The sequence below is a fragment of the Arachis hypogaea genome, unplaced genomic scaffold (assembly GCF_003086295.3).
Source record: "Arachis hypogaea cultivar Tifrunner unplaced genomic scaffold, arahy.Tifrunner.gnm2.J5K5 arahy.Tifrunner.gnm2.scaffold_205, whole genome shotgun sequence".
NCBI lineage: Eukaryota > Viridiplantae > Streptophyta > Magnoliopsida > Fabales > Fabaceae > Arachis > Arachis hypogaea.
In genome coordinates, this window is record NW_027255563.1 from 8,853 (window position 1) to 25,000 (window position 16,148).

A 16,148-nucleotide genomic window follows, 5' to 3' on the forward strand; every position below is an offset into this window, starting at 1 on the left:
TACTAGGAAAAGGCTACTACAGGGTGTCCGAACTCGAGGGGCGAGAGCTACCTAGGTCATGGCATGCCTACAACCTAAGAAGGTATTATAGTTAGGATCTTAGGCCAAGGTGCACTCTTTTTCCTGAAAAAGTTTTTTAACGAGGCACCAAACCAAGATCTAAAAGGGTAAGCACCCACAAGTATATATTTTTATGCCTATATCTCTATTGCTTGAATAAAACTTTTCAGATTCTCTACAAAATCTCACTACCAAGATGCATTAATCTGAACGCAAAAATTCATCGCCCGATTACAAAGCTACAGGTCGGCAAGGTGAAAACCAAATTCACCGCCCGATCTTGATGAAAATCGAATACATCGTCTGATTTCGACAAAGGTCGACAAGGTGAAAACCAAATTCTCCACCCGACTTCGACAAGGTCAGCCAAGTGAGAATCAAACTCACCGCCTGATTTCTACAAAATCGGCAATATGAAAAAGCGATAAAAACAGATTAAAGCAAAAAGTTATAAAAGTAACCCACAAAAAGGGATTACTAAAAATAACTTCGAACGGACCGACATGAAGAAGGCGGACCAATTGACACGAAAGCTACAAAAGTTATAAAAAGTAATCCATAGAAAGAGGCCTGACGAGGTCTGAGAAAAAATGGATTGCTAAAAATAACTTAAGATCGATCGACATGAAGAAGTCAGACCAGACTGATCAAAGCGACAAAAGTTATAAAAAGTAATCCATAGGAAGAGGCCTGGCCAGCCCTGACTAAAAATGGATTACTAGAAATAATTTAGAAGGGATCGACATGAAGAAGTCGGCCCAAGCCGATTAAAGCTACAGAGTTATAAAAAGTAATCCATAAAAAGAGACCCGGCGAGGTCCAAATAAAAATGGATTACTAAAAATAACTCGAGAAGGACTGACATGAAAGAAATCAGACCAAATAGATTAAAGCGACAGAGTTATAAAAAGTAAATCCATAAAAAGTGACCTGGTGATAAGTCCATATTTTCTGATATATTTTAGCTTGATTTGAGTAGATTTCATCACCTAAACCTACACTTAAGCACCATAATAGCATACTTTTGAGTTTGATCCCTAAATTGAACATAAATGTGAAGACATGCGTTTTTGTGCTTAAATTGAGCAATTTAATCCCACTTTTATTCCATTCGATACCGTGATATATTTGTTGAGTGATTTTAGGTCCTAGAGGCATGAATGGATGGCCAAAAGTGGAAGGAAGCATGTACAAAGGGACAAACCACGAACAAAACAAAGGAGAAGAGCTCAGCCATGTGTGCCTGCGCACGAGGATGAGTGCGTACGCACAAAGCAAAAATTAGCATGCGTGCGTGCGCACGACCCTCTGTGCATACGCACGGGAGGAAATTAAGTGAAGTGTGCAGACGCACACATCTGTGCGTCCGCATAGGTACCAGCACATGCCTCCATTAAAAAGTCATGTGGCTTCGCGTTTTGGGGCTCTTTTGGTCCATTTTTTAAGGCTTGGATGCTAAAATCAAAGGCTATATGAAGGGGAATTCAACATTAGCTTGGAGAGCCATCTTAGTTTAGGAAAAAAACACATAGTAGGAGTAGGAGTAGTATTAGGAAATTCTCTCTTAGGGTTTTAGTTAGGGTTTGTAGCATTTTATACTTCAAGTTTGGTTTTGGATTCTAGCAATTTTATTGTAAGTATTTTTTTAATTTCGCTTTCAATTACACCACTTGTTCAACACTTTCATATATTTTACTCTCTTTTGTCAACATTTACATTGTCTTGCAATTTTGATTCCTAGTTGTTTAATTTGATGTTTGATGGCTTTTATATGTTTGTTGAGTTGGTTTTATTGCTTTTGATCATTTATGGTTCATAGCTTTCATTAATTTACCAATTTTGCCATGTTTTATGATTATGCCCATTAGGCATTTGATGAAATGCCAATTTTAGTTTTGGGGTAGATTTCCACCCCTTGGCTTGGGGAAAATGAGTTTATGGATTACTAGAGTCATAATGTCCAACATTTAGTTGTAATTCTTGGGGAGTTAGTTGACTCTTGTTTTCATTAAAGCTAGCCTTTTATCAACTAGTTTGGTAAGTTGGCTAGGACTTATGAATTAAGGTCAATTATGCTTGCTTGACTTACTCCTCGATGTTAGGGGTTAACTAAGCGAGATTAACTCATGATAATTATCATAGTTGTGGTTATGGCAAGGAAGGGATTCCATAATTCATCCCAAGTCAAGGTTGCATTTACGTTTTGAACCATCTTTCCATCACTTTATAGCTTTACTTGTCCGTGTTACATACATAGTTCTTTAGTTATTTTATTAGTTTATTAATTGCAATTTTGTCTTGTTCTTTAATTCCTTTATTTTGTTTGTTCTCAATCATTGAAAACCCCTTTGACTCTCACAACCAAAATTGTGCACTTATTGGCACTAGTTCCTAGGGAGAACGACCCAGGAGTCTAAATACTCTCGATTAATTTTGTATTAAATTGTGACAATATCTTGGATTGAATTTTGATGGAGAGGATCCATTGCCGGTTTGGATTATACTCACAACGGAATTGCTTTATCTGATTTTCTGAATTGGCATAAATTCTCTTTTATCACCTGGCGAGGTCCAATTAAAAATGGATTTTTAGAAATAACTCGAGAAGGTTTGACAAGAGAAGTCGACCAGCAAAAGGCATGCGCTAGAAGGGACACAGTTCGACCCAAAAAGCCACGACCTCATCCAAATCAGTTTACAAGTGTTCTATGAGATTACTTAAAAGAATAGTCGAACAAAGCTAGCCTCAAAGGTCACTTCGACTAAAGCAGTAAATAAAACAAACCCAAAGGCAATCAAAAAAGAGGTCAGACGACAAAAGCTCCAACACTCTAAAGATTCCAGGAAGTACCGAAAGCTGCAGACAAAACATATCAAGAGGAACAAAGCTACTATAAAGACTCAGAAGGCCACCCAAAAAGTCGACCTCAAAGACTTCGAAAGCATTTTTGTTTTTTCCTAAATAAAGTTGCTAAGAAAATCAACTAAAAGTGTCAAAAGCCACACTGGGCTGAATTACAAGAAACCAGAGTTCAAAGACCGACAAGCCGAGCAATAAAGATACAAAAAACAAATCAGAAACTACAAAGGATTCAAAGACTCCCCCGTAGCGGCATCTCGAGGTGAAGGAGGACGAGTCACGAGCGGGACAACATTAACTATTCCATCTGGCCGGTTTAGGATCTGAACATCAGGATCCGACTTGGGATGGCCGACCTCAGCTGTAGGAGATGGAGAAGTCGGGACAACAGAAGCTTTGGCGGATGGCGCATGAGGAGGGTCTACATCGTCATCATCTTCATCTGGGGCGTGGACGATCTTACCATTCTCCACAATATTCTCCAAACTGAAGAGAGCCAGGTCGAGCTCAGAAGCAAGAACTTGAACCTGAGCCATCAAATTCTCATAAGGGGCAGTCACACTGCCCACGAGATGACCCTGGAGCTCGGTATAATCAGCTTAAGTAGATTCCAACCTCTCCCTGACCTCCATCAACTCACCAAAAGTCTGGACATATGCTTTTGTGCCATCTTCTCAGAAAGAGTTGTAGAAGCCACCGTAGTAGTAGCCCAAGTCTTCTCATTTTCCAAATCTTTCTCCAGCTTTTCCACCTTTGCATCAAGTTCCTCCTTCAAACCTTTGATCCTATCATACTCTGACTTGGCCTCCTCCATAAAAGCCTTCGTCACATGAACCGGAACATCCTGAGCAGTTCGGAATAAGACTGCTCCCATGTGTGCCATCTTAACGCTACTTCAGGTAATAAAGTCCAGATTGCAAAGAATGGATACATCATCCGTAGGAATAACACCATAAGGAGCAATTTGATGGTCGACAAACCCTACAGCATCAAAGTTGGGGGGATCCAAATCAAAGGGTTCAACAGCTTTCTGCCTTTTTGGTGGAGAGCTAGCAGTGGGAGAAGAGGTAGCACCAGAAGTTAATCAGGGAGGATCAACCAAATAGACCTGAAGAGTAGGGATATCCTTCCTCGGCCCAGGACCGTCGTAGGTGGATCTCTTAGGGGGAACCTGAGAAGAACCTTCCCCCACAACCCGGGCCGAGATGTTTTGAGCCGCCGTCGCTTTCCTCGCCTTCTTAAAGGCCTTCATGGAATCATTAGTCTTTACCATCTCTAAAAGCACAGCAAAAACCAAGTTACAAAACTGGAAGAAAAGAAACAAAATCAACAAAATAAATAAAGCAAAGCAGAGAGAAAAGAAGTCGACCACTACCCAGCTCAGCTCGGAGAAGTAAGGTATCCCCTGAGAACTTCTTTGTGTCGAGATGGGGAGGTTGCCCTCAATTCTCCTCAAACACATTCATAAAGGCCTGCTCAACCTCATCTAGTGGTGCACGAAATAGTGATACACAACTTCGTGCAGCTGACCAGCAAGTGCACTGGGTCGTCCAAGTAATACCTTACGTGAGTAAGGGTCGATCCCACTGAGATTTTCGGCTTGAAGCAAGCTATAGTCACCTTGTAAATCTCAGTCAGGCAGATTCAAATGGTTATGGGGTTTTGATAATTAAAAGAACAAAATAGAACATAAAATAGGATAGAAATACTTATGCAATTCATTGGTGGTAATTTCAGATAAGCGTATGAAGATGCTTTGTTCCCTCTGAGCCTCTGCGTTCCTATTGCCTTCATCCAATCATTCATACTCCTTTCCATGGCAAGCTATATGTAGGTGGATCACCGTTGCCAATAGCTACCATCCATCCTCTCATTGAAAATGGTCCTCTACGGTTTCCCGTATGGCTAATTGTTCATACCCAGGATCGAGCCATCCGACCCGGGATGTTTAACAACAGAGCAATCGACCTCTTTAGGTCTGACTATCCGACCTCTTCTTAAAGAGCTCGGCCAAATTGCCAGGAAAGCCCAGTAAAGGGCCCAAATAGAGGAACACGACCCAAATCCACGGGCAGCCCAAGCCTAAAGAGATAAGGGCGGTTCCCTTGAAGATATGAGGACCTCACTCAAAGATAAGATAAGATAAGATAACTAACTTATCTTATCTAAAAAGGTCACTCCGTACCATTATAAATACGCTGGAGCACCCAGGTATAACTCATACTCTGATTCTACTCAATACCTGCTTAATACCCTTGCTAACTTAAGCATCAGAGTCCCTTGCAGGTACCACCACCCTCTGGTGACGAAGGATCAGCTCCATCACCAAGTCCTGCAAATCGGACGTAACAGCTCCGACTAGTACAGAAGATCTTGTCTGAGATCGACCTACAGTTTCAGGTAACCCTCGGAACATTAACGCCATTGCCGGGGAACCTAGAAGTCATCCCATCATCATGACAGACGACCATGACAACGACCATGATTCAGGTATAGAGGACAGAACGCCACATAAAAACGTGGACGCTACACCAAAAGATACTCCGCAACCTAATGGAGACAAAAATTCACCCAACTTGGGAGCCCTTGAGACGCTTCAAGATCGTTTAAAACAGCTTGAGAAAGAAGCCCTACACCAGCGAGAAGCAGGAAAGGACCTATAGAGAGAGATAAGGCGACGCCGGGAATCGGAGGACAAACTCCTAAAAATCGAAGCCGATCTCAAGACTAAGGCAACTCAATCCACCCACGAGGACAGCTCCCGCAAGGACCAAGATCCATTTACCAAGGAGATCATGAAGACCAAAATCCCAATAGACTTTAAGATCCCGGATATGGCTTTATACGATGGCACGGCGGATCCTAGCCATCACCTCAGTAATTTCAGGAGTCGAATGTACCTCACTGATGCCTCAGACGCAGTCCGCTGCAAAGCCTTCCCGACTACCTTAACAAAAAAGGCAATTAAGTGGTTCGACAATCTACCCTCCAGGTCCATCTCAAGCTTCGACGACCTAGCCAAAAAGTTTCTAGCCAGATTCTCCATTCAAAAAGACAAAGCCAAGCACGCCCCAAGTCTATTAGGAATCAAACAAGGAGATCGGGAAAATCTCTGCAGCTACATGGAAAGATTCAACAAAGCATGTCTAGACATACAAAGTCTGCCCACAGAAGTAGCCATCATAGGCCTCATCAATGACCTACGAGAAGGGCCTTTTAGCCAATCCACATCAAAAAAGTATCCCACCTCTCTAAATGAAGTACAAGAACGAGCCGAGAAGTATATCAACATGGAGGAAAATGCTCGACTAGGAGAGACCTCAAAATTCGGATTTTCCTACTCCTCCCAATATAAGGACAAAAAATCCAAGAAAAAAGGAGATCGACAGGGGGAAAAGATAAAAAATACCACAATTATACCCCTCTCCGGGTATCCCTTGTGGATGTCTACAGAGAAGTATGCCATACTAAAAAGATACCCCCAGCTCGACCACTCAAAAGCAAAATAGAAGGAGGAAACCGGGCAAAGTATTGTGAATATCACCGAATCTATGGACATTCCACCAATAAATGTTTCGACTTAAAAAATATCATAGAAAAACTAGTAAGAGAAGGAAAATTAGATTGATATTTGGCAAACCGAGCAGACGATCCTAGAAAACTCGTACTCCTGAGAGACACGTCCACATGATCCACGGAGGATTGGCGGGAGGCGGGATCTCCAAATCTTCTCGCAAAAGATATCTAAAACAAGTATATCTTGTTGAGGGAAGAGAGAAAACACCCGACATCCCCACAATTACCTTTACCAAAGAGGAGGCATCTAGGATCATCCCAGGACACGACGATCCTATGGTCATCACTATCGTACTGGCAAACACAAATCTCCACCGCACGCTGATAGACCAAGGTAGCTCTGCTGACATATTATTCAAAACCGCGTTCGACAAACTCGGCCTAGAAGAAAAAGAACTTAGAGCATATCCGAACAGCCTATTCGGATTGGGAGACACCCCAGTTCAACCACTTGGATACGTCTCACTACATACGACCTTTGGAAAAGGAAACCAGTCAAGAACACTCAAAATAGACTACATCGTGGTCAACGTAAGCTCTGATTAGGTAATTTTCCTTTTGTTTCAATCTTTATTTTATTTTCAAAAAAATTTCTTCTTTTTTGTTTTTCAAAAAAAAATAATTTTTGAAAAACCAAAAAAATTCATAAAATTATAAAAACTCAAAAATATTTCATGGTTCTTGTTTGAATCTAAGGCCAAATTTTAAGTTTGGTGTCAATTGCATGATTTTAATTGTCTTGCAATTTTCGAAACACATGCATTGTGTTCTTGATGATCTTCAAGTCGTTCTTGATGAATTGCCTTGTTTGATCTTCATGATTTATTGATTTGCGCTACATGATGTTCTACATATGCATTCTTGCATTCATATGGTCCAAACATGAGAAAGTTCTAAGTTTGGTGTCCTCCATGTTTTCTTTCATTAAGAAAACTGAGTTCTTGATGTCCATCTTGATCTTCAAGATTGTTCTTGGTGTTCATCTTGACGTTCATAATGTTCTTGCATATATCTTGTGTTTTGATCTTCAAGAATTATATGTTTCGACTCCTTTTGTTGTTTTTCAAAATTGAAAACATATCTTCTTGAATAAAGGATTTAGCAAAATGAATATCCAAGAACATAAAGCAGAGGAATTACAGAGAAAAAGCTGGGCGTTCAAAACCCCCAGTGAAGAAGGAAAACTGGTGTTTAAACGCCAGTCAGGGACCCTGGCTGGCGTTTAAACGCCCAAACCATGCAGCAGTTGGCCGTTAAACACCCAAAACATGCAGCTTTTGGGCGTTTAACGCCAGGATGACACAAGGAGAGGAATTTTGTTTTCAAATCAAATCTTTTTCAAATCTTCATATTTTTTTTCTTTTTTTTTCAAAATCAAATCTTTTTCAAATCAAATATTTTCAATCATATCCTTTTCAAAATCATATCTTTTCAAACATATCTTTTTCAAAAAAATCAAATATTTTTCTTATCTTTATTTCATAATTTTCGAAATTAATACTAACAATTAATGTGATTGATTCAAAAATTTGAAGTTTGTTACTTTCTTGTTAAGAAAGGTTCAATCTTTAAATTCTAGAATCATATCTTTTAGTTTCATGTTAGTCAAGTAATCAATTTTAAGTTTAAAAATCAAATCTTTTTAATTTCCTTTTCAAATCTTTTTCAAAATAAATTTCAATCATACCTTTTCAAACATATCTTTTTCAAATCATATCTTTTTTAAAATCAATTTCAAAATCTTTTCTAACTTCTTATCCTTTCAAAATTGATTTTCAAATCTCTTTCAACTAACTAACTTTTTGTTTGTTTTACTATTTCTTATCTTTTTCAAAACCACAACCAATTTTTCAAAAATTTATTTTAAATTTTATTCTTTTTATTTTTTGAAAATTCTCCCCCCTCTCTTATCTTTTTCTATTTAAACAATAACATTCCTCCTCCATTGTCAATTTGAACTCCATCTCTCTTTGTGTATTCGAATTCTTCCTTACCTACCTTATCCTTCCATTCTTATTTTCCTCTAACACCTCAAGGAATCTCTATACTGTGACATAGAGGATTCTATATTTTCTTTGTTTTCTTCTCTTTTATATGAGCAGGAACAAAGATAAAGGCATACTTGTTGAAGCTGATCCTAAACCTGAAAGGACTCTGAAGAGGAAGCTAAGAGTAGCTAAAGCACAAATCTCTAAAGAGGACCTCACTGAAATTTTCGAAAAGAAGGCAGCAAAAGAAACAATTATGGCCGAACCAAACAACAATGCAAGGAAGATGCTTGGTAATTTTACTACACCAACTTCCAACTTCTATGGAAGAAGCATCTCAATCCCTGCTATAAGAGCAAACAATTTTGAGCTAAAGCCTCAATTAGTTTCTCTACTGTAACAGAACTGCAAGCTTCATGGACTTCCATAAGAAGACCCTTATCAGTTTTTAACTGAGTTCTTGTAGATTTGTGATACTATTAAGACCAATGGAGTTGATCCTGAAGTCTACAAGCTTATGCTTTTCCCTTTTGCTGTAAGAGACAGAGCTAGAACATGGTTGGACTCACAACCCAGAGATAGCCTGGACTCTTGGGATAAGCTGGTCACGGCTTTCTTAGCCAAGTTCTTTCCTCCTCAAAAGCTGAGCAAGCCTAGAGTGGATGTTTAAACCTTCAGACAGAAAGAAGGTGAATCCCTCTATGAAGCTTGGGAAAGATACAAGAAACTGACCAAAAAATGTCCTTCTGACATGCTTTTAGAATGGACCATATTAGATATATTCTATGATGGTCTGTCTGAATTTTCCAAGATGTCACTAGACCACTCTGCAGGTGGATCTATTCACCTAAAGAAAATGCCTGCAGAAGCTCAGAAACTTATTGAAATGGTTGCAAATAACCAGTTCATGTATACCTCTGAGAAGAATCCTGTGAGTAATGGGACGCCTCAAAAGAGAGGAGTTCTTGAAATTGATGCTCTGAATGCCATACTAGCTCAGAACAAAATATTGACCCAACAAGTCAATATGATCTCTCAGAGTCTGAATGGATTGCAAAATGCTTCCAACAGTACTAAAGAAGCATCTTCTGAAGAAGAAGCTTATGATCCTGAGAACCCTGCAATGGCAGAGGTCAATTACATGGGTGAAGCCTTTGGCAACACCTATAATCCTTCATGGAAAAATCATCCAAATTTTTCATGGAAGGATCAACAGAAGCAAGGCTTCAATAATAACAATGGTGGAAGAAACAGGTTTAGCAATAGCAAACCTTTCCCATCCTCATCTTAGCAATAGACAGAGCATTCTGAGCAGAATCCTTCTAGCTTAGCAAATATAGTCTCTGATCTATCTAAGGACACTTTTAGTTTCATGACTGAAACAAGATCCTCCATTATAAATTTGGAGGCACAAGTGGGCCAGCTGAGTAAAAGGGTTACTGAAACTCCTCCTAGCACTCTCCCAAGCAATACAGAAGAGAATCCCAAAGGAGAGTGCAAGGCCATTGATATAATCAACATGGCTGAAACCTTAGAGGAGGAGGAGGACATGAATCCCAATGAGGAAGACCTCAGGCGACGTCCATGGTCAGTACGGAATCCCCTAATAAGGAACCAAAGGAATCTGACGCTCATACGGAGACCATAGAGATTCTCTTGGACCTCCTCTTACCATTCATGAGCTCTGATGACTATTCAACTTCTGAAGAGGATGAAGACGTTGTTGAAGGGCAAGTTGCCCAAAATTTAGGAACAATCATGAAGCTGAATGCCATGCTGTTTGGTAATGAGACTTGGGAGGAAGAGCCTCCCTTGCTCACCAATAAACTGAATACATTGGTTCAGTAAAATTTACCTCAAAAGAAACAGGAACCTGGTAAATTCTTAATACCCTGTACTATAGGCACCATGACCTTTGAAAAAGCTCTGTGTGACCTAGGGTCAGGGATAAACATGATGCCCCTCTCTATAATGGAGAGACTGGGAATCTATGAGGTACAGGCTGCCAAATTCTCATTGGAGATGGCAGATAAATCTATGAAAAAGGCTTATTGACTAGTAGAGGACGTGCTAGTGAAGGTTGAAGGCCTTTACTTCCCTACTGATTTCATAACCCTAGACACTATGAGGGATGAGGATGAATCCATCATCCTTGGAAGACCCTTCCTAGCCATAGCAAGAGCTGTAATTGACGCTGACAGAGGAAAGTTGATCCTTCATGTGAATGAAGAATGCCTTGTAGTAAAGACTCAAGGTTCTCCATCTGTAACCATGGAGAGTAAGCATGAAGAGCTTCTCCCAATACAAAGTCAAGCAGAGCCCCCACATTCAAACTCTAAGTGGATGTCATAGAAGGAGACATCCTCATTGAAGAGGACAAGCCCATCACTAAGAAGAGGATGGAGCAAACTAGAGAGCCCATTCATGGTACTCAACAAGAGCGTGAGGAAGTCCCTAATCAAGAAATCCCTGAAATGCCTCAAGGGATGCAATTTCCTCCACACAATTATTGGGAGCAACTCAACACTTCTTTTGAAAGCTTGAGACTGAGTTGTTAAAGTCGTGATCCATAGCAAAAAGAGTGTGCTTAAAATCTCTGGACACCTCTAACTGGGGACTTTAGTAAAGCTGAGTCACAATCTAAAAAGGTTCACCCAGTTATGTGTCTGTGGCATTTATGTAACTAGTGGTAATACTGGAAAACAAAGTGCTTAGGGTCACGGCCAAGACTCACAAAGTAGCTGTGTTCAAGAATCAACGTACTGAACTAGTAGAATCAATAACACTATCTAAAATTCTAAGTTCCTATAGATTCCAATCATTCTGAATTTCAAAGGAAAAAGTGAGATGCCAAAACTGTTCAGAAGCAAAAAGCTACAAGCCCCGCTCATCTAATTAGAACTAAGTTTCATTGATAATGTGGGATTCATTGTATATTCTCTTCTTTTTATCCTATTTTGTTTTCAGTTGCTTGGGGACAAGCAACAATTTAAGTTTGGTGTTGTGATGAGCGGATAATTTATACGCTTTTTGGCATTATTTTTAGGTAGTTTTTAGTAGGATCTAGCTACTTTTTGGGATGTTTTCATTAGTTTTTAAGCAAAATTCACATTTCTGGACTTTACAATGAGTTTGTGTTTTTTTTTGTGATTTTAGGTATTTTCTGGCTGAAATTGAGGGACCTGAGCAAAAATCTGATTCAGAGGCTGACAAAGGACTACAAAAGCTATTGAATTCTGACCTCCCTGCACTCGAAGTGGATTATCTGGAGCTACAAAACTCCAAATGGCGCGCTCTCAATTGTATTGGAAAGTAAACATCCAGGGTTTTCCAGCAATATATAATAGTCCACACTTTGCGTGAGTTTTGATGACATAAAATGGCGTCAAAACGCCAGTTCTCTGCCCTTTTCTGGCGTCAAAACGCTAGATTTGGCTTAAAAGTTGGAGTTAAACACCAGTTTGGGCCATTAAATCTCAGGCAAAGTATTAACTATTATACATTGATGGAAAGCCCAAGATGTCTACTTTCCAACGCAATTGAGTGTGTGCCAATTGATCTTCTATAGCTCCAGAAAATCCATTTCGAGTGTAGGGAGGTCAGAATCTAATAGCATCTGCAGTCCTTTTTCGGCCTCTGAATCAGATTTTTGCTCAGGTCCCTCAATTTCAGCCAGAAAATACCTGAAATCACAGAAAAACACAAAAACTCATAGTAAGGTCCAGAAATGTGAATTTTGCATAAAACTAATAAAAATATACTAAAAACTAACTAAATCATACTAAAAACTACCTAAAAATAATGCCAAAAAGCGTATAAATTATCCGCTCATCACAACACCAAACTTAAATTGTTGCTTGTCCCCAAGCAACTGAAAACATAATAGAATAAAAAGAAGAGAATATACAATGAATCTCATAGTATCAATGAAACTTAGTCCCAATTAGATGAGCGGGGCTAGTAGCTTTTTGCTTCTGAACAGTTTTGGCATCTCACTTTATCCTTTGAAATTTAGAATGATTGCCATCTATAGGAACTCAGAATTTTAGATAGTGTTATTGATTCTCCTAGTTCAGTACGTTGATTCTTGAACATAGCTACTCTATGAGTCTTGGCCGTGACCCTAAGCACTTTGTTTTCCAGTATTACCACCGGATACATAAATGCCACAGACACATAACTGGGTGAACCTTTTCAGATTGTGACTTAGCTTTGCTAAAGTCCCCAGTTAGAGGTGTCCAGAGTTCTTAAGCACACTTTTTCTGCTTTGGATCACGACTTTAACCACTCAGTCTCAAGCTTTTCACTTGGACCTTCATGACACAAGCATATGGTTAGGGACAACTTGATTTAGCCGCTTAGGCCATGATTTTACTCCTTTGGGCCCTACTATCCACTGATGCTCAAAGCCTTGGATCTTTTTTTCCCTTGCCTTTTGGTTTAAAGGGCTATTGGGTTTTTCTGCTTGCTTTCTCTTTTTCTTTCATTTTCCTTTTTTTTTCGCCAATTTTTTTTGCTACTTTTTTTCTTTTTCATTGCTTTTTCTTACTTCAAGAATCAATATCATGATTTTTCAGATTATCAATAACATTTCTCTTTGTTCATCATTCTTTCAAGATCCAACAATTTTAACATTCATAAACTTCACTATCAAAAAATATGCACTGTTCAAGCAGTCATTAAGATAACAAAAAGTATTGCCACCACATCAAAATAATTAAACTAATTTTAAGATAAAATTTAAAATTCAAGTACTTCTTGTTCTTTTGTAATTAGGCACATTTTTCATTTAAGAGAGGTGAAGGATTTATGGAATTATTCATAGCCTTAAGACATAGATACTACTGATCATGTAGTGAAGACACAAACATAGATAACACATAAAGCATAAAAATCGAAAAACAGAAAAATAAGAACAAGGAAATCAAAGAACGGGTTCACTTCAGTGATGGCAGCTAGTTCTTCCCCTTGAAGATCCAATGGAACACCTAAGCTCCTCTATGTCTCTTCCTTGCCTTTGCTGCTCTTCCCTCATGGCTATTTGATCCTCTCTAATTTCAAGGAGAATAATGGAGTGCTCTTGGTGCTCCATCCTTAGTTGCCCCATGTTGGAACTCAAATCTCCCAAAGAGGTGTTGAGTTACTCCCAATAGTTGTGTGGAGGAAAATGCATCTCTTGAGGCATCTCAGGAATTTCTTGATGAGGAACTTCCTCATGCTCTTGTTGAGGTCCATGAGTGGGCTCTCTTATTTGCTCCATCCTCTTTTTAGTGATTGGCTTGTCCTTTTCAATGAGGATGTTTTCCTCTATGACAATTCCAGCTAAATTGCATAGGTGACAGATGAGATGAAGGAAGGCTAACCTTGCTAAAGTAGAGGTTTTGTCAAACACTTTGTAGAGTTCTAGAGATATGACCTTATGAACTTCTACTTCCCCTCCAATGTTGGAACCTCCCAACACCAAACTTAGAGTTTAAATGTGGGGGTTCAACACCAAACTTAGAAGTTGGTTGTGGCCTCCCAACACCAAACTTAGAGTTTGACTGTGGGGGCTCTGTTTGACTCTGTTTTGAGAGAACCTCTTCATACTTCCTCTCCATGGTTACAGAGGGATATCCTTGAGCTTTAAACACAAAGGATTCTTCATTCACTTGAATGATCAATTCTCCTCTGTCAACATCAATCACAGCCTTTGCTGTGGCTAGGAAGGGTCTGCCAAGGATGATGGATTCATCCATGCACTTCCCAGTCTCTAGGACTATGAAATCAGTAGGGATGTAATGGTTTTCAATCTTTACCAGAACATCCTCTACAAGTCCATAAGCTTGTTTTCTTGAATTGTCTGCCATCTCTAGTGAGATTCTTGTAGCTTGTACCTCAAAGATCCCTAGCTTCTCCATTACAGAGAGAGGCATGAGGTTTATGCTTGACCCTAGGTCACACAGAGCCTTCTTGAAGGTCATGGTGCCTATTGTACAAGGTATTGAGAACTTCCCAGGGTCCTGTCTCTTTTGAGGTAGTTTCTACCTAGACAAGTCAGCCAGTTCTTTGGTGAGCAAAGGGGGTTCATCCTCCCAAGTCTCATTACCAAATAACTTGTCATTTAGCTTCATGATTGCTCCAAGGTACTTAGCAACTTGCTCTTCAGTGACATCTTCATCCTCTTCAGAGGAAGAATACTCATCAGAGCTCATGAATGGCAGAAGTAAATCCAATGGAATCTCTATGGTCTTAGTGTGAGCCTCAGATTGCCATGGTTCCTCATTAGGGAACTCATTGGAGGCCAGTGGACGTCCATTGAGGTCTTCCTCAGTGGCGATCACTGCCTCTTCCTCCTCTCTAAATTCAGCCATGTTGATGGCCTTGCACTCTCCTTTTGGATTCTCTTCTGTATTGCTTGGAAGAGTACTAGAAGGGAGTTCAGTAACTTTCTTACTCAGCTGACCCACTTGTGCCTCCAAGTTTCTAATGGAGGATCTTGTTTCAGTCATGAAGCATTGAGTGGTTTTGATTAGATCAGAGACCATGGTTGCTAAGTCAGAGTGGCTCTGCTTAGGATTCTCTGTCTGTTGCTGAGAAGATGATGGAAAAGGCTTGCCATTGCTAAACTTGTTTCTTCCACCATTATTGTTGTTGAAAGCTTGTTGAGGTCTTTGTTGATCCTTCCATGAGAGATTTGGGTGATTTCTCTATGAAGGATTATAAGTGTTTCCATAGGGTTCTCCCATGTAATTCACCTCTTCTATTAAAGGGTTCTCAGGATCATAAGCTTCTTCCTTAGATGAAGTATCCTTAGTACTGCCTGGTGCAGCATGCATTTCAGACAGACTTTGAGAAATTATATTGACTTGCTGAGTCAATATTTTGTTCTGAGCAAGTATGGCATTCAGAGTATCAATCTCAAGAACTCCTTTCTTCTGATTCGTCCCATTGTTCACAGGATTCCTTTCAGAAGTGTACATGAATTGGTTTTTTGCAACCATTTCAATGAGTTCTTGAGCTTCTGCAGGCGTCTTCTTCAGATGAAGAGATCCTCCAGCAGAGCTATCCAATGACATCTTGGACAGTTTAGACAGACCATCATAGAAGATACCTATGACGCTCCATTCAGAAAGCATGTCAGAAGGACACTTTCTGATCAATTGTTTGTATCTTTCCCAAGCTTCATAGAGGGATTCACCTTCCTTCTGTCTGAAGGTTTAGACTTCCACTCTAAGCTTACTCAATTTTTGAGGTGGAAAGAACTTTGCCAAGAAGGCATTGACTAGCTTTTCCCAAGAGTTCAGGCTTTCTTTAGGTTATGAGTCCAACCATATCCTAGCTCTGTCTCTTACAGCAAAAGGGAATAGCATAAGTCTGTAGACCTCAGAGTCAACCCCATTGGTCTTGACAGTGTCACAGATATGCAAGAATTCAGCTAAAAACTGATGAGGATCTTCCAATGGAAGTCCATGGAACTTGCAATTCTCTTGCATTAGAGAAACTAATTGAGGCTTAAGCTCAAAGTTGTTTTGCTCCAATGGCAGGGATAGAGATGCTTCTCCCATAGAAGTCGGAAGTAGGTGCAGTAAAGTCACCCAGCACCTTCCTTGCATTGTTGGCATTGTTGTTGTTTTCGGCTGCCATGGCTTCTTCTTTGAAGATTTTTGTTAGGTCCTTTACAG

General features: G+C 39.7%; 2 non-coding genes across 2 annotated transcripts; one reads left to right on the forward strand and one right to left on the reverse strand.

The window, feature by feature from the left end:
* Nucleotides 1–9,133: 9,133 nt before the first annotated feature.
* Nucleotides 9,134–9,241, reverse strand: LOC114927333 (small nucleolar RNA R71). The gene has a single exon (XR_003817658.1). It is a non-coding gene; the product is annotated as a small nucleolar RNA R71 (small nucleolar RNA).
* Nucleotides 9,242–15,596: 6,355 nt separating this feature from the next.
* Nucleotides 15,597–15,704, forward strand: LOC114927334 (small nucleolar RNA R71). The gene has a single exon (XR_003817659.1). It is a non-coding gene; the product is annotated as a small nucleolar RNA R71 (small nucleolar RNA).
* The last annotated feature ends 444 nt before the right edge of the window (nt 15,705–16,148 follow it).